Consider the following 22,846-nt stretch of genomic DNA (forward strand, 5'->3'; position numbering starts at 1 on the left):
CCCAATATATGGTACTGTTTCTTCCCTAGCCAGGAATCAAGGGGTGAAAATAAGAGTACCTTTATTACCCCTAGTAATCCACTAGCAAAATTTTGCTTTTTGTTTCTACAATATCATGTTCTGTTAGCCTAGAGGTCTTAGTTCTGGAGAGAAGAATGCTTCTACCAGGAGATATAACAATGATTCCATCAAACTGGAAGTTAAGGCTGCTGCCTAGTCACTTTAGGTTCCTCATGCCTCTGGGTCAACAAGTTAGGAAGGGAGTTATGGTGTTGATTGGGACAATTAACCTGGACTACTAAGAGGATATTGGACTACTACCTCACAGTGGAGGTGAGGAAAAATGTATTAGTCCATTTCCAAACTGCTATACAAAAACGACTTGAGACTTGGTAATTTATGAAAAGAGGTTTAATTTACTCACAGTTCTGCAGGCTTAACAGGAAGAATGACTGGGAGGCCTCAGGAAACTTACAATCATGATGGAAGGCAAAGGGGAAGCAAGCACCTTCTTCATGGTGGCAGGAAAGACAGAGAATGAGGGGGAAGTGACACACATTTTTAAATCATAAGATATTTTGGAAACTCACTATCATGAGAACAGCATGCCCCATGAGCCAATCACCTCCCACCAGGACCCTCCCTCAACATTGGGAATTATAATTCAACATGAGATTTGGATAGGGACACAGCCAAACCATAGCAAAGATTATGTCTGAAATAAAGGAGACCACTTAGTATTACCATACGCTGTGATTAAGTAATTGGGAATCTCCAACAACCCAATCCAGGCAGGATTCTGAATGGCCCAGACCCTTCAGGAATAAACATTTGGGTCACCCAACCAGGTTAAGAACCATGGCTAGCTGAAGTGCTTGGTGAAAGCAAAGGGAATGCAGAATGGATAGCATAAGATGGCAGTTATAAATACCAGCTATCATCACCTGCCCAGTTACAGAAATGAGAACTGTAATTATCATATTTCCTCCCCACTTAAGAATATATTTGTGTATATATACACACATATTAAGCAAATATCTTTGTTTTCCTTCCTCTCTTGTTCCTTTATCATGCAACTTCAGGCTTATTGATTCTATACCAGTATTTAAGTACTGCTCATTTTTATTTGACAAAATAATTGTGTTATTGTTCATCATGGTATCTAAGTTATAGGACCAGGAGAAGAGTAAACATCACTGAAGAACTTTACCTTCTCTTCTGGGGATGGTATTAGTGTGTTCCTCATTGTGCAAAGGATACTTGTATCATTTTAGGTGGAATTATGATCTTGTTATTGTCTTTGACTAGAAATTATAACTTAACAAGACGCATAAAGATGCCAAGTTGATAAGGGTGGACTATATTTAACCATCATTAATTTGAGTGTCAACCTGACCAGAGTGAGGGATGCCTTCATGGCTGGTGAAGCACTGTTTCTAGATGTGTCTGTGAAGGTGTTTCCAGTGAACTGAAAGAGGAAGATCTGCCCTCAATATGGGCAGGCACAATCCAATTGGCTGGGGACCCAGTTAGAACAAAATAAGAAGAGAACTGGCTTTCTCTACTCTTTCTCTTCCTTAGGAAGCAGGATGCTTTTTCTCTTCCTGCCTTTGGACATCCAACTCCAGCTTCTTCAGCTGTTGGACTCTGGAACTTGCAGCAGTGGCCTCTAGGGGGCTCTCAGGCCTGACTAGGGGCTGCAGTGTTGGCTTCCCTGGTTCAGGGGCTTCAGACTTGGACTGAGACATGCTACCAGCTTCTCTAGTTCTCCAGTTTGCAGTTGGCCTATCTGCCTTTATGATTGTGTGAGCCAACTCCCCCTAATAAATCCTCTCCCATATATCCCATTGGTTCTGTCTTTCTGGAGAACCCTGACTAATATACATCTCAATACACTTTTTGTTCCTAACCAAACTACACAAATCTGAGCTCTCAAGACATTAAGTAACTTGAATGCTGACCCAGCAAGATAATGCCATAACCCAGGTCTTCAAGCATTAATTCAACTGTCTTTTCTATCATACCACAAACCCTTCTCTTTCTAAAAAACCCACAGTGGTTCACATCAAATTTAGATGTTTCTGCTCAGTCTTTTCATCCTCCTGTCTCTCCAACATTTTTAGCATTGACTAAAGGTTCTCTTTATTCATCAAGCATACCTGATGGTCATCTCTTCATTCCTTTCTTTTTATGTTGCAGCAGTTAAATGTTCTCCTGCCTCCTTCTACATATTCATATCTCTTCTCCTTCCTTGGAAAATCAAGTCAGACCTCACTTCCTCCAGGGAGCCCACCCAAACCAGTACCATGTCACTGGTCCCACTCTGGCCATTCTCTCCTCAGTATTTCAGCAGTGTTTATATCCTCTTTGTGAAGTACCAGGTTTACACTGACAGATGCATAGTGGGCACTGAATAAAGATGTATTGAGTGATGTATAAATGAATAAGTAGATTCTGAGCATTCAGTCTTTGAACCTTCTCTCAAATGTGTCCTTCCTCCCTATACTCACTGTCATGGCCCTGGATAAGAATCTTATCATTTCTCCCATGGACCATCAACATAGTATCCTATAAGCCTCCTCTCCCTTCCATGGTCCCTCCATTCAGATTCCACAGGGCCGCCTGAGTGAACTCTCTGAAAGGAACCTGATCGTGTCTTCTATTCTTCATGATTCTTCAGTGCCTTGGAGATAAAAGTCAAAACTCTTAGCATGACATTCAAGACTCTTCACAATTAAGTCTCAAACATTTTTCTGTCTCCATTACTTTCCACTACTGATATTGTCATGTTTGAGTTACCTTTTGAAGCACAGGGTGTTTGCTTGCACTTGAGCCTTGTTAATGTTGTTCCTTTTGCCAGGGGCATCCTCCCGTCTTCTCTACTTGGTGAACTTTTGCTTATGTTTTGGGGCCTTCTGCAAATATTGTCACCAGAACCTGGATGGCTACCCTGCCGTACCTCAGAGCTAGCCCTGCCCTCCTCCAGAATTGCCTTGGCTCTAGTCAGCCCACATTGAGCAGAGCGCATTGTAACTGCTAGTTGGTCAGTCTTGCTTCTCACTCTGCAAGCCTCCTGAAAGAAGGACAAAGTGTTCTGTCTTTTACATCCACAGCCCCATTCGAGTACTTAGCTCCTAAGATGCCCTCAATGTTGCTGAATGTGTGAACAAACCATCTTGTTCACACCATGTTAATTTGCATCCACTTGGAATCATGCTCTTTCAGAACAGAAAGAGATATTAGAAAATATCTTTCCTAGCTCACTCATTTGGAAAATGAAAAGCTTTAACCCACAAGAATTTAAATGACTTGGGAGGGGCAATGACACCTGGTTATCTGATTCATACCATATTTTGCTTTATTGTCCACAGAAAGTCATGATTCAAAAAGACAGAGTAAGTATCTTAAGGGTTAAAAAAAGAGTCTCTTCTTTCTTTTGCATTGTCCTATACTAGGGGCTGGATGCCCTCATTTGAATTCAAGTGTGGCTGACTGGATGACATTGACAGACCTGCTGCTTTGCGTTGAGATTGTGCAGTTGCCTCTCGATATCATTTTGAAGTGCATTGTAGTGAGCCAATTCAGTTGGCCTGATATTTAAAAAATTCCTGAGATCCCTTGATGTTCTCAAAACTTCTCTTAGGATTGTGTACCTGGAAAGAATTAAGTTAAATAATTATGGACACTGGCTTCTAATATCCAAGATCAAATTACAAAGTTCCTAACTTATGCAGTTAACCTAGACAAATATCAACATCTAGCGCTTCCATTCAGACCTCCATCTCGCACTATAATGCCAAGGATAATTTGTACTTCTTAGACAGCAAAAGTCAAAGACAGATGATAATAGTGATCATCATAGTAATAGCAGACTGACAGAGATGCAAAGGAACTGACACCATCAGTCAATGGGAAAATAGGACACTCAGATTCTTCTATTTTTAAATCTTCCACAACAATCTGACACAAAAGAAAATGCTCCTTTTCGGGGGGAAAAGAATGGATGAGCTCCTACTTTACTCTTTTGGCTTTGCAAGGCGACATGCCCTTTGAATTCATCACTCCTTCCTGTCTGATGCAACCATCAGTATCAATTCACATTCTTCTAAAACAGAAAGTGTACCTGAAAAGGTTCCAGAAATTTGGTTCAAAAAAATACACAACAAAGATTTTTCAATCATTTACTAAAGAAAAGGAAATGACCACTTTAGAGAGATTTAGTGGCTTTTAACAGTACATTCATGCACTAATGTATGCACAGCCTGTAAGGGAGAAGGTTATCTTTATGCCGCTGCTCATACACTCCATTTCTACTCCTCCCTCCTGCTTATAGTTAAAACAGGCTTCAGTAGTCACATTACTGTCATTTTGTGCTATCTGAAAGTTAAATCATAATGAGCTTTGAGATTGTTAGTTGTTTCTCTCTTGTTTCTGCAGAAATGCAGGCTTCTTTTTCATTTTGGAGAATGTGAGCCTCCAGGTTTCTATGATTGCCTCTCACGCCTTCTCTCTTCTTTTATTCTCTTCTCTTATTTGGCTCAAAAAGCAAACTCATTACCAAACCAAATGTATAAGCCTCCCACACAGAATCTGGGGGAAAAAGACATCCCATTTAATTCAGAAGAGCCATTTCAGAGGCTAGCTGTGGTCCACAATTTCACTGGCCTATGGGACACATCAAGTGTAACCCAACTAAATACAGGACTCTCTTCAGGTACGGCTCTGTCATTGAACAACATTACTGATATGGAAATGTAGCTACTTCTAGGGGCCCATGAAGTATCCCACTCACCGTTTATAATTTAAAAATTAAAATTAAGATAATGATAATGATAATTACACTTACATAAGCAGGTAATCTGTGCCAGGCACTTGGCAAAGCACTTTACATGTATTACCTTATTTAATCGTCACTATAACCACATGAAGTTGGTGCTATCATTCTCCTTATTTTACAGATGAGGAAAGTGAATCTCAGAAAAGTTAGTAATCTGCCCAAGATCACACAGCTAACAAGTGGCAGATGCAGACTAAATTTCAAATACTCCAGGCTCCATTTTCTGTTCTTTACTACCACCATGCTATGCTGCTTCAAATTAAAGAACAAACATCTTAATATTCCTCTTGCCGAAAGTATCATAGAATATATCTTGAAATGCAGAATCTTAAAACAGATGAAATAATAAGAATAAATATTAATTGAAGGCTTACTATGTGCCAAGATGCATAACTTACAGCAAAATTATAGATGGATATTATTACTCTTCATTATTCCAATGAGGAAACAGTTTATGTGTTATAGCTTGCTCCAAATCACGGAGTTAGGAATTAAACTCATAGAGCCTGACTCCTAAGTCATCTTAATATGCTTCCTCTTCATCTTCCTGCTGTAAACATGCAGAAAATGAGGCACAGAGAAGTGTAACACGTTATATAATACAATAGTCTGATCTAATTATTTCCAAAGATCATTTTCTGAAAGCTCAGTCTAGGTCTTCTGAGTCTCAGTCATGTGCTTTTCTCACTGTAGTGTCTCCACCCATGTTCTGTGTAAGTGAATTTTCCTTCCCACTCCCAGCCCCCAATCATCCAGGACACCTGAAATCATTCCGGGTTCCTCTGTACCACCCTAGAGCCAATTGTTTCTTAGGTCATATTGAGCCTACCACAAAACACTCCTGAATCTGTACCTTCTACCTATTGATAAAGTCCAAACTCCCTAATGTGTTAGGGAGGACCTTACTTAAGGCCCTTCACAATCTTATCTCAACCTTCTTTACTAGTCTCTCAACACCATCACAACCCACCCATCACACATCACCCAACACACACACACACACACACACACACACACACACACACACACACACTGTAAATTACACTGCTGTCATGGAGATTTTGCAAACACTGTTCCCTCTGCAGGCAATCCTCTTTTCTAAACTTTCTGTTTTGTAAACACCTATACAAAGTTTGAAGTCTTCATTTGCTTACCCAGGCAGAATTTGTTGCTGCTTCTTAGGACTCCCACGTTACTTTATAGTGTTATCACATTGTATTGCCATTTCTTGTCAGACTATAAATTCTGGCAACAACATTTTCGTAAATTTCTTTGTATTACTATAACCTAACCTCATGCCTGCTTCATACTAAAGGTTCAACAACTAAAAGTTGAATTAAATTGAACTTCTCTTACACAACCACTGACCCTATTGATCTAGTTCTTTCCTACTCAAAGTGGGAACCAATAGTGGACTCTATGTGACTACAATTTGGAAATTGCTTTAAATGAATCGCTCTCTGTTTAGTGATCATTTGCAATAACTAGGAATTTATTTTTCTTTCTCATCAAACTAATGCAACTGAGATTAATTCTATCAATCTTCTAAAATATGGGACTTCACAGAAATGCAAAATTTTGCTATCAGGTATTTCTTTAGGCTTGCCCAACACAGAGAGAACTACATTAATCTAACTTCTCTCCTCTCAGTATAAAACAAAATTTCATGAAAAATCAGAGTTAGATTGAAGAGGATAAAGCAAAAACTAAAAGCTCTTTTTCAACAATTACAATAGAAATATAAATACTTCAAGTTAAAAGTTTAAATTAGCCTTGGAATTCCAAGTAAATTAATACATACATAAAAAATATACAGAGCATATTTCCTTATCAGTTTCTAGACACTGAAGATAAATAGCAGAAAGAGTTGATAGTGTTTCACATTTAGAGCTGCTAAGGACATAAAAACATTTTTTAATTAGTTTTTCTTCCCAATTCTGAGTGGTAGGACCATATGGCTACCCATTTATTTTTAAAATGAAGAGAATAAGGCACAGAGGGTTAAATGATTTGCTGAAATTACCCAAACTACCACCTTCTGGTAGTAAAAATAGTAGTAATCATTTATACAGGACTTCCTGTATGTCAGACAAAATGCTATCCATTTATATGAATTATCTCAATTAGTCCACATTTGTACCACGAGGTAGATGCTATCCTGTTTTCTCAATTATAACATGCTAATATTTTAACATTTTAACATCTCTAATATTGGTGAGTTTTACAGTCAATGTCATTTAATTGGCAGTATTTTTTTCTTCCTTAGTTGTATATAAAATAATGGTGGCACTCCAGATTCAAGAAATACAATATAAATCACATTTTTTTTCAGATGAGGAAAGTGCAGGTTGACAATGTAAACTACCTGTCCAAGGTCATATCTTTGGTGAGTGTAAGAGCCCAGGATTTGAACTCAGTGTTGGCCAGGTACAGTGGCTAAGACCTGTAATCCCAGCACTTTGGGAGGCAGAGGTGGGCAGATCAGGGGTTCAAGACCAGCCTGGCCAACATGGTGAAACCCCGTCTCTACTAAAAATACAAAAATTAGCTGGGTATGGTGGTGGGTACCTATAATCCCAGCTACTTGGGAGGCTGAAGCAGCAGAATTGCTTGAACCTGGGAGGCAGAGGTTGCAGTGAGCTGAGATTATGCCGCTGCACTCCAGCCTGGGCAACAGAGCAAGACTCCATTTAAAAAAAAAAAGGCTCTTTAATTGTCAGGAAAAGTGATGAATGATGAATGAATGAAAAAAAGAGTTTCTCTTAACAGGTGGCCTTTGACATCTTTATAGATGTCAGTTACAGAAAGCATTTGTGAGTAGGAGAGGCATATGGGCAGTGCTTGTTCTTCAGGCTTAGGTTGGGTAACAACATCTTCCAGGAGGTGCCATAGAGTCACACCCTCATTTTCATCCCCTAATTCTGCATGTCCCTCTTGCAAAGGTAGCCAAGCAAGAATTCACCTTTGATTAGATCATCACCTTCTGTGAAAGTCCTCCATTTCCTAACGCAGAGCTAGACTTATCTCTAAACTGTGAAAACCCTTCTAAGATCACAACAAAGTTCCCATTATTGGTTGTTTTAGAAAATAAACTTGTCAAGGTTTTAACATATGGCAATAACAAAATGGATATGTATTTTTCTATTAACGGAGTCAGAATGCAGTTGTATATAGGAATTGGAATGTGTTAACTGCTAGGAGAAAGAAGCCGTTGATTCCTGCAGCACTGTGACTAATTAGGTTTTCTTTTGTGAAGGAATTAGTTTGTATTGATTCATTTATGTCTGATGTAACTCAGCAGTTCTCCTCCTGCCGGGGAAGCCTGCCCAGACTAGTAAGTGATAAGAAGCTGGCAGAGCAGCTCAGCCAGCTCAGTGAAGCTATACAAACCTCTTGGCTGAATAAGTGTGCAGGGTTAGGGTGACCATATCATCCTGGCTGGACCATATCATCATTCCCTTATCAAACATAGGCCATCCATATGAACTATCTCTGTTGGTTGGATTTGAAAGCCTTAACATGAGAATTGCTCTGAAAAATCACTAGAAAGAGCTTAGATACGTGTATGGGAAGGTTATAGGCCAACTTCCAGTGGGGAGCTTCAGCCTATGGAAGATGAGTTTGCTCTTTGGCCTTTGGCAGCCTGCAACACAAGTATCCTTAAGTACTAATGTTACAGAGAGAGGCTCAGACACTGGCAGTCTTGGGCTATGAGTTATGGAAAGCCGATGTGTTCCTGGTTTAATAAACTAAACCAAATAGAGACTCATCTTATTCCTTACCTGGGAAAACCTCACTCTCACTGTGCATGTGGCCCTTTGCTGCCATTTCCCCAGTAACAGAACTTGGCACTAGAATTAATGCATCAAAAAAGCCATGTAGACATATTATCCAAGGCAACTTTTAGCATGGATAGTGCTTTTCAGAGATTGCATTGGGAATTAGCAGGGCTGAATTTCAGAGGTTTTGTAACTAATTAGCTGTATATCTGTGGTCAAGTGACTAAACTTCTCTGTACTTCCGTATTCATGACATCTCATATGTGAAGGTAACACCAGTAGATTTATAATCTGTAGACTCCAGGCAAAGTCATTTTTCTCAGAGACTAATGATTTTGCACTGAGTTCTCCACTCTCTTTTGCCCAGAAACATTTGTCTTCAATACACATGAATATCGCTATACAGACAGCAGTCTGAAGTTCTGCAGCCATGAATGGTATTTATTTTTGTATAAAAAAGTCTCAAGGTCATTTAGTTATTGGTCCCAAGTTATCCATAAATAGTGGAGGGGAGATGCTAGCTGAGGTCTATTCCAATCCCAGACCCACCTCTTTACCACAACTCTACTCCCTGGGGGCTATGCATCCGGGAGGGAGAAATTGCTGAAACAATGAATCCCCAGGAAGGGATAATGGAAACCCTATCTAAACATGCCAGAGAATTTCTAGAGGAGCCAGGAGACTTCTGGAGAAACTACTAGCAACAGGAAACATTAAGTTTTTGGTGCCAAAGCAGATGGTAGACTGGCAGCAGAACAGTGGCCTAGCAATGAAATGTCCAAAGAATGCCAACCCAAGGTCAAAGTAACCAGGAGGGCAGAGCACAGGAAAAGCTGCCAGTCTAGCTTCAAGTGACCACAAATGAACAGTTTCATTCCAACACTCAGTGGACAGTCTTAGGACTCAAACACAAAGGGCTTCATCATCCCATTGACCACCAGCCTACCCTTGGGCAGTTATGATTTCATATAAGTAAGGATCCGTATTGATTATTGATTAAGATTCTTTGGTTGCAAACAACAGACTCTGACTCTAGCTAATTTGAACAATAAAAATTACATTTTGGAAAGGACACAGGGCAGTTCACAAATACTAAAGAAAAGCGGGACCTTAGATCTTACAGCAGTCAGAAATAAGGGCAGCTTGGGCCATCTCAACAGCAGAACTACTGGTCAGTCAGTTCAGGTTACTCCTCCAAATACTCTCCATCTAGGGTCAATCTGCTTGATATTTAAATTCCCAAAGAGAGTATCTAATGGCCCTGGGTGTGTGTGTGTGTGTGTGCGCGCGTGCGTGTGCTTGTGCATCAGGAAAGGACATAATAATTCAATAGAAGTCTCACCAAGAGTTGCTTACAATGTGGGAGGAGTAGTTGTTACTAGCAGGAGGGAAGGATTCAAGGCAGACAAAAACAGTAGGCATTCACTATAGAGTCCCAAACCAACAGTTCTACAACTGGAGTACTAGTGCAGAGCCTGTGCCTTTCCAGGAGCTAAACCTGGGAAGTTCTTGGGTTCTAGACGCTATTCTGCATTGGAAGAAAATCCATATGAGCAAGTAAGTACTCAGGAATGGGAGAGATTCAAAAATTAGACATTCAGAGTAGAACTGGAAGACAAGACTGGAACAGTGTGACAAAATTTCACCTTAGCCAGAATCATCTTAAATGTTTTTTGCTGTTGTGGCAGCCTATCTACAACCTGGTTCAGCCAGCCTTATTCCTCCAGAGAAAGAGAGAAAGTGGGATATGAGCTGCGTAGGAGTTGGATAATGGAAAATAGTAGCAAGTCTTGCCAATGACAAGAAAGAGAAAGCTAAAACAGTTAGCTCTACCTCTGGAGAACAGGTGGGCTCATGGCCAAACAGGGCAGGAAATATCCTTGGGAACCTCTGTGCACCAGTGCATGTGCACACAGCATGCACACACACACACACACACACACACGCACGCTACGCTGGGCTAAAACCAGGGAATAGGTGCTATTATCTTCAGTTTCTCCCTACCTCATTTCAAGGATTGTTTAGAGTTCCTGACTTTCAAACTCTCCTCCCCCACAATTCTTTTATACATTCACAAACTGATTCATATGTATTATGCTTTTGCATTTTGAGACCTATTATTTTTTGTGCCAACTGTGTAACTTTTTTTTTTTTTTTGCCAAACACAGTGAAAAGAGCATTTCATTTGGTGTTAGGAGACTTGGGTTTATAAATCTAGGCTGGACATTCACCTCTGGGCTGGTCCCTTTCTCACTGTTCACTACCATAGGTTGACATACATAGTAAGAAGCTGATGTTCATGCATCGCTCCCATTCCTTGGCCATTCTTCTCCCCTAGGTACAATGCTCTTCCCAAGATGCTCCCTCTTTATAGCTGAATTTCACTCATCTTTCAGGTCCATCCCAAGAAAGCAGTGTGGCATAGAGGAAAGTTGCCTTAGTTCAAATCCCAGCTCTACCACTGATGAAATGCAAAGGCTTAGACAAATTATTCAATTTCTCTGAGTCTCTGTTTCATTATCTGTAAAATGAAGATAATTATACCTCTCTTTCAAATTGATGTAGAAAGAAATGCCCACAGTAGGTACCTGATAGCTATTCTCATCTTTTCCACAAAGCCTTCCCTGATCAGCACTTTTCACAGTGATCTCTCCTTTCACTCCATTCCTTTGGTGCAAATCTCTGTATTATTTAAGTCATCATCATATACTCTGGGCTACCAAAATGTTACCTTTCTTCTAATACGTATGTCAAAACATTTCATTAATGTATATTTTAAAAGTTGATTTGACCTGGGGCGCTTCTTTTCCAGAAAATGTCCTGCAAACTAAACTCCCCAATCATTATTAAGCCCTAGCAGCATGAGTAAGATGTTCAAAAAGGTCATTTTGAATAAGAGGTTCATAACTCTACCCTAAGAACTCTGAATCTTTGCTCTTTTTCCTTTGTTGGCCAAGAAATATTCTTCATTCAGATTTTCTTTTCATTTATGAACCTTGGAATAAGCACTTATTTCCATAACTGCATAGTGAGTTGCCTCTCTTTTCCTGCTTGCACCATCCACAGCCTGGCAGGCTTGTGCTCTACTTGTGTATGTCACTCTCCATGTTTCAAGTTATGCTCAGCATTAGGATTTGTTAACTGGGAAAAGCATAGATGTGGCTGAAAATAAAAGCCCAGTTTTATAAGAAATCCTGCCCACTTTTCCCTTTTCATACCTCCCAGGGCACCATAGCCCTCTAAGGAATTACTGAAGGAGCCATTTCATCAACAGTCCAGCAACAGCTGCTTCATTTGAGTAAAAAAGCAGAGAGAGTGAGGACATTTAGAACCCTAACATCAATCCACTGAATTCAAGCCAGAGACATAATCTGGCTTTCATGATAAAAGGGTATAGTTGACGGCTTCCCTGGGTGGCAGGGAAGTGAAGTCTGAAGGCTGTTTCTGCTGAGTGTGCAGTATTATTGTCAGGTGTCTGGAAACAAATCCCTAAAAATTGAACAAGATCAAAAGATCATTCATCAAAGCTGGAACTCCATGCAGTGTCTGCTAGAAATTATGTCCCCTATCCCCACCCAGAAGAATCTGCACAGGTGGAGACAGACTTCATTCCTGCTTATTGGTGTAAATCAAATAATATGTAAAGGGGAGAGGGGAAAAAAGATAAAAGTCAGAAAAATCAAGGTCTCTGAGAGGTTTCAGGCCTTTTGAGACTCATAAAAAAAATGCTTACCTCCTCCTTCTTTCTTTTCCTAGCTTATTTAGCTAGCACCAAAAATAAGCTTGTGGTTCTTACTATTTATAGAAGATAGCACCTTGAATGTTAGCAATAATATTGTACAATGTACAATTAGATCCAATCTCTATTCTGTGAGCTCACATTCAGAAGCAATAAACCACTGAGATATAAATGAAAGACACAAATGCCCTCAGGATGGAATATGTGCTAGTCATTTTGCATATATTTTCTCATCTAACACTTTCTCCCACTGAGCTGTAGAAGGGTGGTGCGCTTTGCATCCAACAGGGTACCATGAATGGAATAGGTACTACAAGAATTGGAAGAAGAGAAGTTTGACTTCAGTGATTGTCAGATGAAAACAGAATAAGCTTGCCCTGATCACAGATGATTGGCAGATAGGCAGAAAAATGCCAGAGACTGTATCTTCCCATGATGAAGGACAAAACCATGACTGGCAAACAAACTTCCCACTGCATTTTCTCGAGAAGCAGAATGCATGCTATGATGGTTCAGGTTGGCTACACATTCATAGCTAACTTCATATTGGAATTATCAATTCATAATATTTCTCTACATGGTCTCCAAGGCAAAGTGCCAAGTGGAAGAGGAACAATGGATGAAATGTTTCTCTCAAGAAAGAACTTGGTGAGACAAAGATGATGATTTTTATAGACTCAAGGTTATGAGTTCAGATACATTTTTCAACAAAGACAGAAAAATAGAAGGTAAAATTGGACATTGTCAAACGTTGTGATGCCTTTGCCAGACAAATATTGTCTTAATTTTGAAAGCATTTGAGAAATGTGGTAAGCACCTCTACAGTAGTTTCCTGGTATTTTTCATAAAACAAAAGCAAATGTAGAATTTGAAAGAATCAAAAGCCATACAGTCTAATTAAATTTTCAAGTGAGAACTGAGTTCTCTCAATTGAAATCTTTTCATTAAGAAACTGGATCCTCATTTCTTACAATATTAGAGTCTTGGATACAATTAGTCTTACTTTTACTAATTGGTTTCAGGCAGTTTTCCAGGAAGTAACAACTGAAAGCAAAATTAGGATGAGATCTTGCTGGGAGGGCAGTCATACCAGGAAGACTGTACCAGGGAGTAATCCCTCCAGGAAATAAATCCACACACTTCAGTGACACCATCAGAAATGTTCTCAACAGACTTGCTACACAGCCACTACCAGGGGTGGGGTAGGGGGTTGTCACTGCCTGTCAGACACACAGGTTTTACTTTGGTTTCTTAGGAAAATAGTACATGCCCTTTCTGTTTCCTACTGAGAGTGAATTATTCTTGCCTGAGCTCAAGCAGAGAGAGTCTGACTGGGTTGGGAGCACTCAGCTACAGCCTATTAAACTGCAGTTGCCTTTAAAGTTGGTTAACGACAAGGAAAGCCTTGTGTTTCCATCTATTTATATAGCTATATTCTGATATAGGAGAAAGTTTGTGCAGAAAAATGCTTTCATTTTACAAATTTCAATATTTTCCCAACCTGTCCCCTATAAATGCTTCAAAACATGAGATAAAAGTAAAAATCTGACTTGAAAAATTAATAAATCTATATTCTATATGAGTTCAAGCACATATACACATGTTCACATACCCACAAACAAAATGACTTTCCTGAAGGTCAAACTGTAGGCAGCATTGTTAGGCAAAAGAGGCAACATACCTTTCCCCCCACTCTATATCATTATCATTGGCTTTAGCATTGCACAGCACTGCACTTTTGGCGGTTCTTTAGAACCATACCTATCATCTGGCCCTCAGAAATAATTTGCTTTTGGAGGTCAACCCAGAGAATGTCAGTTTGCAAATGAGACACATAGAAGTTAGGTTATTTGCCCAACATCTCAAATCAAGAAACAATATATGAGTACATACCTTTTAAGCAAGAACTGAGAATATATTAGGTAACTATCATATTTCCAGCCCCAGTTGTTAACCAGTTAGGTCATATCTCCTCCCAGAAAATTTTTCTGGCAAATTCTATGGCAATTTCATTACTAATTTTTTATATTTTTCTTTATTCACTATTATAATTAGCTCTAGGTGCTTGTAATATTAATTTTCTTATATGAAATAATATTGATATGAAAGACAACATACTTAGATTTATCCCTATACTGGTCATATGAAGCCTAATTTTTTTGTTTATCTGTTTTAATATTCAAAGGCCATATCCACAGCTTATTTGTCTAAGTCAACTGACCTTTTTATAATGTCATATTTTTAATGTTTAATTATTTTCAATGAGAGTTAATAATTCTATATGTCCTTGTCACACAGTTTTAAAACAGACAAAGGAGCAATTTCAACTTCTAATAATTTATTGTTGGCCTTTAATGGAATAGTAAAGAAAAAGAAAAGCAATCTCAATATCATGTGCCATGATTTGTCCACTGTAAAGCACATACAAATGTATGTTTTTGTTGATGATGAGGTAATGATAACGATGATGAAGAAGAGAAAAAGAAACAGTTGTCATATCTACAGAGAAGCACCAAGCTTCACTATGGTCTTTAATATTTAATTACATAGACTATTAGTCTTGACTAATCTCAAATTGGTTTTGAAAATGTTAGAGGTATAACATGTCTGGCTGCTTGGGCTGGAAGTCTAAGCTCCTAACTGAATATAAACTGACCACATTGCATGTACTTTACTGCAATGACAGGAACTCAGTCATTTACCTATTCTTTGATCCTGGGACTTACTGAATGGCAGAAAGACTCAGAGTGTCATGAACTCTAACTTGAAATAACCTGGGACTACTTGTTGTTTTTTTGCATAGGATGGCTGAAAGCACCTGGTTCCTTTTCAAAATTAAAATAGCCAATAACCTGCAGTGATTTAACCTGGTATAAAATGTGAGCATTTTGAACTCAGATTTAATTCATCAAAGATTTCCTAACAGAAATTCTACAGCAATCAAGAAAATAAGTACTAATTTATGTCCCTCAAACCTAGACAATCAGGCACAAATTAAACAATAAGTTACAGGTAGTTAACTATGGTTTCTTTGTGCTATTCCCATGAATATCTGTACAGTTAGCCTAAGTTGCCCCATAAGCAGCAAAGAGTACTTTCACCCCATTTTGATATCTTCCTTTCTGGTGCAACACCCATCCCACCAATGCCTTCAAGTATTTGTTTCCTTAACTCAGGCTGTTGCCTCCCACTCCACCACCCCCCATGCCTTCCATCTTTGCTGCCTAGCTCAAGTCAGTGATTCTGAATAACTGGCTGACTAACTGATCAATCAGCCACTCCTAGACATGAGTAAGGCTGTGCAGTGTGGTTAAAGGGCCACAGAATCTGGAGCCAGACTCTGCAGGGGTTAAAATCTCAGCTTTGCCAGTTTCCAGCTACTTGATTTCAGACTAGTTACTTAAACTCTCTTTGTCTCAGCTTCTTATTGTGTAAAACAGAAATAATAAAATTGCCTTCTCATGAGACTTTTGTAAGGATTGAATTTGTGAATATATGTAAAGTGTGTTGAGTGGAGTAGTACCTAAAATACACAGTATGCACTGTACAAGTTGAAGATCTTTTCATTAATAAGGGCAAGGGTTGAAAACCCTTGCTAACGTCCCATTTTCTGAAAAAATTCCTGCATCCCTTTGGATAGGCAGGCAGCTCTCTAGATACCGTGTAATCCCTGACAACTCTCTGGCCCTCCTTACACACTATAGATAGGACCACAGCCACCAGGCCCTCTAGTCCCTGGACTCTGTCCTTCTAGCTATCACTTACATATCTACCAATGAATCCCTTTGGCCGCCACCACTCATAAATGTCCCTAGAACAGATTAAGATTTGAATATAATTTTTTTGGGCAGTGAAGAAGATTGCTAATATGAGTGAGAGAACTAAAGCAAGTCCTCTTGTCCATCTCCTGTCTGAATATTCCAAAGAAGAAATATCCTCGACACAGTCTTTGTCCAGAAATGATTTCCCTTCCGCATCATCTGTCACATTATTCTGCACAGATGTTCTGCCCCTCTCCTCCTCCTTGGCAGAAATACCCATCCAACTCTTCTCTAGCTAAACTCTGTGGCTTACTTAGAGGATGGGTCCTGACTATCACCATTAAGGCTTTTTACTTCTCTGACAAGCCTGAAACAAGCCCACTTTCCCCCTAACATTTCCGACAGGTAGAAATTTAAAGCCCTATAGAATTGGGGAGCATCAGAGGGCAGCAGAGAAATTATCCTGGGCAAGCTGGGTTCATCTTTCACCACAAAGGCATCCCTCTCTCCTTAAACTTCTGATCAGCCTGTTTCTGAAGATGTGCCAACACATTTGCTGCTTATGCTCTTTTCGTAGAAGAAAACAGAAGGAAGATCGTGGCCAGGAACAATAAATATGACAGGCCCAGTTTGAAAACTAACTTTAGGGTTACTTTTAAAAAAATAGCAAAGATCAGAGAGTAGATACCAGCATGCAAAGTGTCTCATTTCCCAGTTTAAAAAGTTTAATAAGGCAGGGTGCAGTGGCTCACATCTGTAATCCCAGCACTTTGGGAGGTTGAGGTGGGCGGATCACCTGAGGTCAGGAGTTCAAGACCAGCCAGGCCAACATGGTGAAATCTCACCTCTACTAAAAATACAGAAATTAGCAGGAGTGTTGGGGGGTGCCTGTAATCCCAGCTACTAGGGAGCTGATGCAGGAGAATCGTTTGAACCCCGGAGGCAGAGGTTGCTGTGAGCTGAGATCATGCCATTACACTCCAGTCTGGGCGACAAGAGTGAAACTCCGTCTCAAAAAAAAAAAGTTTAATTAATAACAGGTCATAAGGCCTCATATTGTACCAACTACTTATCCTAAAATATGTGTGTTTCACCATGAGGAGGAAGTAGAAAATATATATATTTGAAAAGGAGACCTTGAGACCCTTCAGGATCTGTAAAGTCTCTCATTACATGTACTTTTTTAAAATTTTGTGACTTTGTAGCAATTATAACTTTAAAAATAATATAAACATATCTGGATCACTGTCTTCTAAAATCTTAAAATCCACTGAAGATTGAGAATAAAAACAGTTCCTTCTTTAACAAAAAGTATGGAAAAATATATAAAATAAACTCTAGGCTAACAGATGCAGATAAGCAAATAGAAGCCAAAATAGAAGTATCTTTGAATTTGTTCTCTCAAAATTTTTATGAAAATTCTCCATTTTTTTAGACAGTGTAACTTTCACAAGCCTTATTCAGAATTTTATGGGAAAGACATTGTCCCCAACTCACACCCAATTTAGGTGATTCTCATAAGAGCAATTTCTGAGGTGCCATCTCTTTGTCTCATTAGACTTAACTGAGTCAGGTAACCCAGGGTTCAACAGTAGCTCCACCTCTAATTGACCTTGTAATTTCTCTGAGATTCCATTTTCCACTTGTAATTTGGAGACGATGATTCAAAATAAACCTTTATAAACTCTAAAATAATACTTTCTTTCTAAGACAATTTACTGTTCCGAGGGGCATATATAGCCTGAAAAGGTTACAGGGACAAATACTCAACTAACTTTTTGTATTTACTCCTTCAAACTATTTTCTTGAAAGAAGCATCCTTCTCTTCTGCTTGAATTCTTAGAAATAATGGTAGGTTCTCACTGATGTGTGTGGGGAGGGGAACAGCTACTCCCACACAAGCATTTTGTAGGGCTAAAAAGTTAGGCCAATCAAAAGACGGACTTCTGGGTTATAAACTAAATTAAGATTCACAACAAACAAGAAAATGATCATTTCTTTCATCACAACCTCCATCATAAATGTTTTCTCTACTCATGAATTGACTCTACTGTTTGTTCAATTAACTTTGATGATCCCAGGCATTGTTCTTGGCCTCAGACATTCAGAAGCGACAAAACCAATGCCCTTCTCTCATGGAGCTTAAGTTTTAGTTGTGGCAGGTGGTGGAAAGAGACAATAAATAAACATGTCAAGAGGTGCTAAGTCTTACAAAGAAGAAAAAAAGCAGGCATTGAGAGGAGAGCAGGATGAAGGTGGGGGAGGCTGCTATGTTAGACAGCGTGGTTGTTAGGCCTTTCTCATTAGGCAACGTTTCAGCTGAGGCTTGAACAGAGAGAGAGACAGCAAGTCAGTCAGATATGTGGGGGCAGCACATCCCAAGCAGAGGAAACAGTAATACAGTCTTGGAGACTAGAAGGTGCTTGGTATGTTCTGGGAAGAGCCTAGAGGTCAGTGTGCCTGGAGCAGGCGCAGCAAGTGGGACAGTGATGGCCATGATGCCAGGGCACTGGCAGACAGCCAGATGGTGTGGAGTCTTGCAGGACACGGTAAGAATGTGTGGGTTTTGCATTTTACTCAGCGTGAAAAGAGAAGAGATTACAGATTTTTGTGTGAAGAAGCAACATGATCTGATTTATATTTTTTAAAAATTTCTCTGTGGAGTATATACTGAGGGAAGGGAGCAGGGACAGAAGCAGGGAGAACCTATTAGGAGGCTATTATACTAGTCCACTGAGGGATGATGATGGTTGGAATTACCATGGCAGCAGTGAAGATGGCAGAAGTGAGATTTCTGATTATATTGTAAAGATGTTGTCTCTGGGGATTGCTAGTGGACTGGTGTACAGCAAGAGAGAAAAGAGGGGACAACGAGAACTACATCAACCAGGAGAATGAGAATAGTGATGTCATTCCCAAGAAAGGGAAGCCTCCAAGAGGAGTGAGTTTGGCAGAAGGGAAAAGAATCAAGATTTGTTTTAGAGATGGTAAGTTTGAGTGGCCAGTTAGAAACCTAAGTGGAGATGTTGAGGTAATTTAATTTGTAAAATTCAATTTCCCTACCTGTAAGAAGTTCAAGAGAAAGACTTGGGCTGGAGATAGAAATCTGCGCATCATTAGGGAAAAGACTGAATGTGCAAGGTTGCCAGACATAGCAAAGAAAAATAAAGGACTAAAAAATTACTGGTTGTTTATCTGAAATTCATATTTAGCCGGGAATCCTGTAGTTTATCTGTCAGTCCCTTGGGTGGGGCTGGCTGAGATCACATAGAAAGTTAGCGTGGAAAAAAAAAAAAAGAAAGTTAGCGTGGATAGAGGCCCCAAGAATTGACCCCTGGGGCACTACGATGTTAAAAGATCAAAAGGAGAAGGAAGACCCAGAAAAGGGAAATCAGAAACCACAGCTTTCTAGGAACCAAGAGAAGAAAGTGCTATAAGAAGGAAGGGAGTGATCAACTATGCCAGATTCAACTAACAGCACTATAGATTTGATAAAATGGGGGTGGCAGGGGAGAAGAAAAGTTTGATTGGAATAGGGTCAAGAAAAAAAAATGGAAAGAGAGAAACTAGCTAGAACAAGGACAAATGCGGCAATTTTAGAGTTTTACTCTAATAGGCAGCACATTTATAGGGCGGTAGCTGGAGGGTGATTTGGGGTCAAAATAGGTGGGGCTTTTTGAGATAGTGGTAAGCAGCTGGAGCAGGGGACTTAAATGGTGTCCTGTCCCCACAATGGCCATGCACCAAGAGGTTGGTACTCTTCTGGTACACAAACAGAGAGCTTCAGCATCCAGGTGAGTATGGAAGAGTCTCAGTAGGTCCTGGACCAAGAGTATCCAAGATGTGCACAGAATGACATCAAGTTTAACTTTATGCCCAGAAAGCACCACTGCCTCTGGAGTGTAAAGTGCTTCTGCATAGGTCCCTTGCCTGAGGATATCTGGTGAATCCTCTATGCCTAAGCCCAAAGGTTGCTGTTTCCTGTGACTCAACAAATCAGAGAAATCTGAAACAATGGTTTGTTCCTTTTTAGCCATCAGAGACCTTGTTTCACAAGTGTTATCCTTGAATAAGTGAAGTTGGGGGATGTGCAGAATCCAGTACACAAGTTGAAGGGTTCTCCTGAGGCACAGGGATAGTTCACCCACTGCAACACAATGGAAGCTGATTTGTGGATACAGATGCAGCTAGATTATGTGTTCTGGTGGTGAGAGCATGTGAAATTTCTCTTCTGATTGCTTGTAAACTCTTAGAGAAATAAGAAATTAGGTCATAATGCAAGAGTGAAGAGTAGGGAGGGCTATGAGAGGTTGGAGGGAAGAGAAGACAGTATGAGCTGTTGGTCTAGGAGGGAGGGAGGGTATGAATTGTCTAGGGAGATGCTGTAAGATTGCCTGGCCGTATGATCCATCTGAATTTGTGGCAGTGAACTCAGAATAGGATGATGGGAATAGAAAAGAGCAAGGGAATTGAAAATGTATGCAAAATAATTACTCTGATAATGGGCTATAGGGTCTAAGCTTGTGCTATGGTCTGAATGTCTGTGTCCTACCAGAATTCATGTTGATACCTAATCCCGAATGTGCTGGTCTTAACAAGTGGGGCTTTTGGAAGGTGACTAGGTCATGAGGGTGGAGCCCCCGTGTTTGGGATTAATGCCTTTATAAAAGAGGCCTGAGGGAACTTGTTTGCCCCTCATAGAGAGAGCCCTCTGAGTCTGCCAGCACCTCCAGCCACCAGAGCTGCGAGGAATACATTTCTGTTGGCTATAAATTACCTAGCCTAAGGTATTTTGTGATAGCAGCCTGCATAGAATAAGATAGCCTATTAAGAAGCGAAGTAAAGACAGGAGGGGAGGAAATGATCAGTGCAAAGGTGATAGGGAAAAGGGTCCAGGACTGGAAAAACAGGAGATGGTCGTAGAAAATCTGGATGTTTTAAATTGATATAATATGGGGTAGGGGGCATTTTCATAAACACTTTCATGACTTGCCATTATTTCTAAGACTGAATAAAAATCATTTGGATGTTGCCTAAGAATTCTGCACAAATGCTTATGAGTGTGATTCAAAAATCTCTGCCCCCCTCCCTCCCTTCCTTTCTCTCCCCCTTTTTCTTTCTAACCCCTATATGGCCCTCATTCTCATTCCATTGAGCCTTTTCCTCTCTCTGTTTCTCTCTCCTTTCTCTCTTATAATTTTGAAAAGGAATACAACTGCTTAAATTTGAGTTTAACTGAAACAGACAGAAACCAATGCCTGATGAAAGAACATCTCTCCATGGCACTGAAGATGTAGAAAAAAAAAAACATAAAAAGAGCATGTTGCTGATAGAAGCTGAGAGAAAAAACACAAGAAATAGTTGTCTCCGACATTTAAGCAAGCCTGATGCTGGGTGTTTTTAGATTTATGTGACTGACAAATAATACAAGATTCCCTGTAGAGGACAAATCCAAGTGAAAAATAACCAATGAGAAGAGAGGTATATGGTTAGTAATCTCAACAGGAAAGCTGAGCTATCCTGAAATTCAAGATATAAAATGTCTATTTTTCACCTAGAATATTATACCCGTGGCAATTAAATTGTTTTCTAAATGCCTCATCTCACTTTCTCTGAAAAGTTAATAATGGATTTAAATCTCTATCCAGGTAATCTGAGGTCCTACCTACTAGGGAAGAAAACTTTGATTCATTTTTTAGAGGGGTTAATCCTGGAATATTCCTTCATTTAGAAAATTCTTCTGCTTTTCAAAACCTTTCTATTTTCCTTTGCATTCAAACATTTCAGCAAAATTCCTCTCCACATCTGGCATTTCCAAGCAGGGGAATATTTCTCAGAGAAGGAGTGTGGAGATTGCTGTGCTTTTCCCTAAGAGTGATCTGATTTCAAAAGTGAAAAAAACAAAACAAAACACCATTCATTTTTTTTTTTCTTTTCTTTTTTTTTAAATGAGGAAGAACACAAAGGAAACATCAGGTGAGACAATCTGGAGACTTGAAGCTGCCTGAAACATCTGGGGCACTGCATAAAGAAAAATTTCTTTACAACTTTTAGGTTCAGAGAGTACATGTGCACATTTGTTACATGAGTAAAATGAATGTTGAGGGTGTCTGGTGCACACTATTTCACTGCCATTTAATCTTTACAGGGAAATGCAAATTCAAACATGATACCATTTTCTACCCATCAGATTGGCAAAAAAAAAAAAAATATATATATATATATTTTTTTTTTTTGAAAGCAATATATATATATATATATATATTGGTAACATCAAGTGCTGGTAAGGATGTGGGCAAATAAACATTCATATATTCACACATATATTGTTGCAGCATTTTTTGAAGGTAATCTTGCGGTATGTGCTAAAATTTAAAGTACATAAAATTTCTGCACAACATTTCACTTTGGGTACTCTAACCTACAAGAATAAAGGCATCAGTAGAAAAGGCTATACATGAAAGTGCAGCATTGTTTGTGGTGATGACAAAACTGGAAATAAATGTCTATTGCAGGAGCTACAGTTGAATAAATTAGGCTATATTCATATTATGGAATAGTATTCTGCTACTGTATACATTTAATCCTTATCTCTTGATCCAGAGAAAGTTGCAGTACTGTGTACAATACAATCTCACTTCTTTTTTTTGTTGTTGTTAATTTTTTTAGCCTATTTGACAGTTACCTGAGCAAGTAGGATACAACAGAGGAGAGAATTACCTTCTATATA

At 39.4% G+C, this 22,846-nt stretch overlaps 1 protein-coding gene across 4 annotated transcripts in view; it reads right to left on the reverse strand.

Moving 5' to 3' along the window:
• Positions 1 to 395: 395 nt before the first annotated feature.
• LOC144577428 (uncharacterized) overlaps positions 396 to 22,846 on the reverse strand; it is a 157,133-nt gene continuing 134,682 nt past the window's right edge. For all 4 annotated transcript variants that reach the window (XR_013521284.1, XR_013521282.1, XR_013521286.1 and 1 more), the window contains one exon: positions 396 to 3,653. The gene's annotated coding sequence lies outside the window, so the exon portion shown is untranslated. The remainder of the gene's footprint in view (positions 3,654 to 22,846) is intronic.

Source organism: Callithrix jacchus, chromosome 8 (assembly GCF_049354715.1).
Source record: "Callithrix jacchus isolate 240 chromosome 8, calJac240_pri, whole genome shotgun sequence".
Taxonomy (NCBI): domain Eukaryota; kingdom Metazoa; phylum Chordata; class Mammalia; order Primates; family Cebidae; genus Callithrix; species Callithrix jacchus.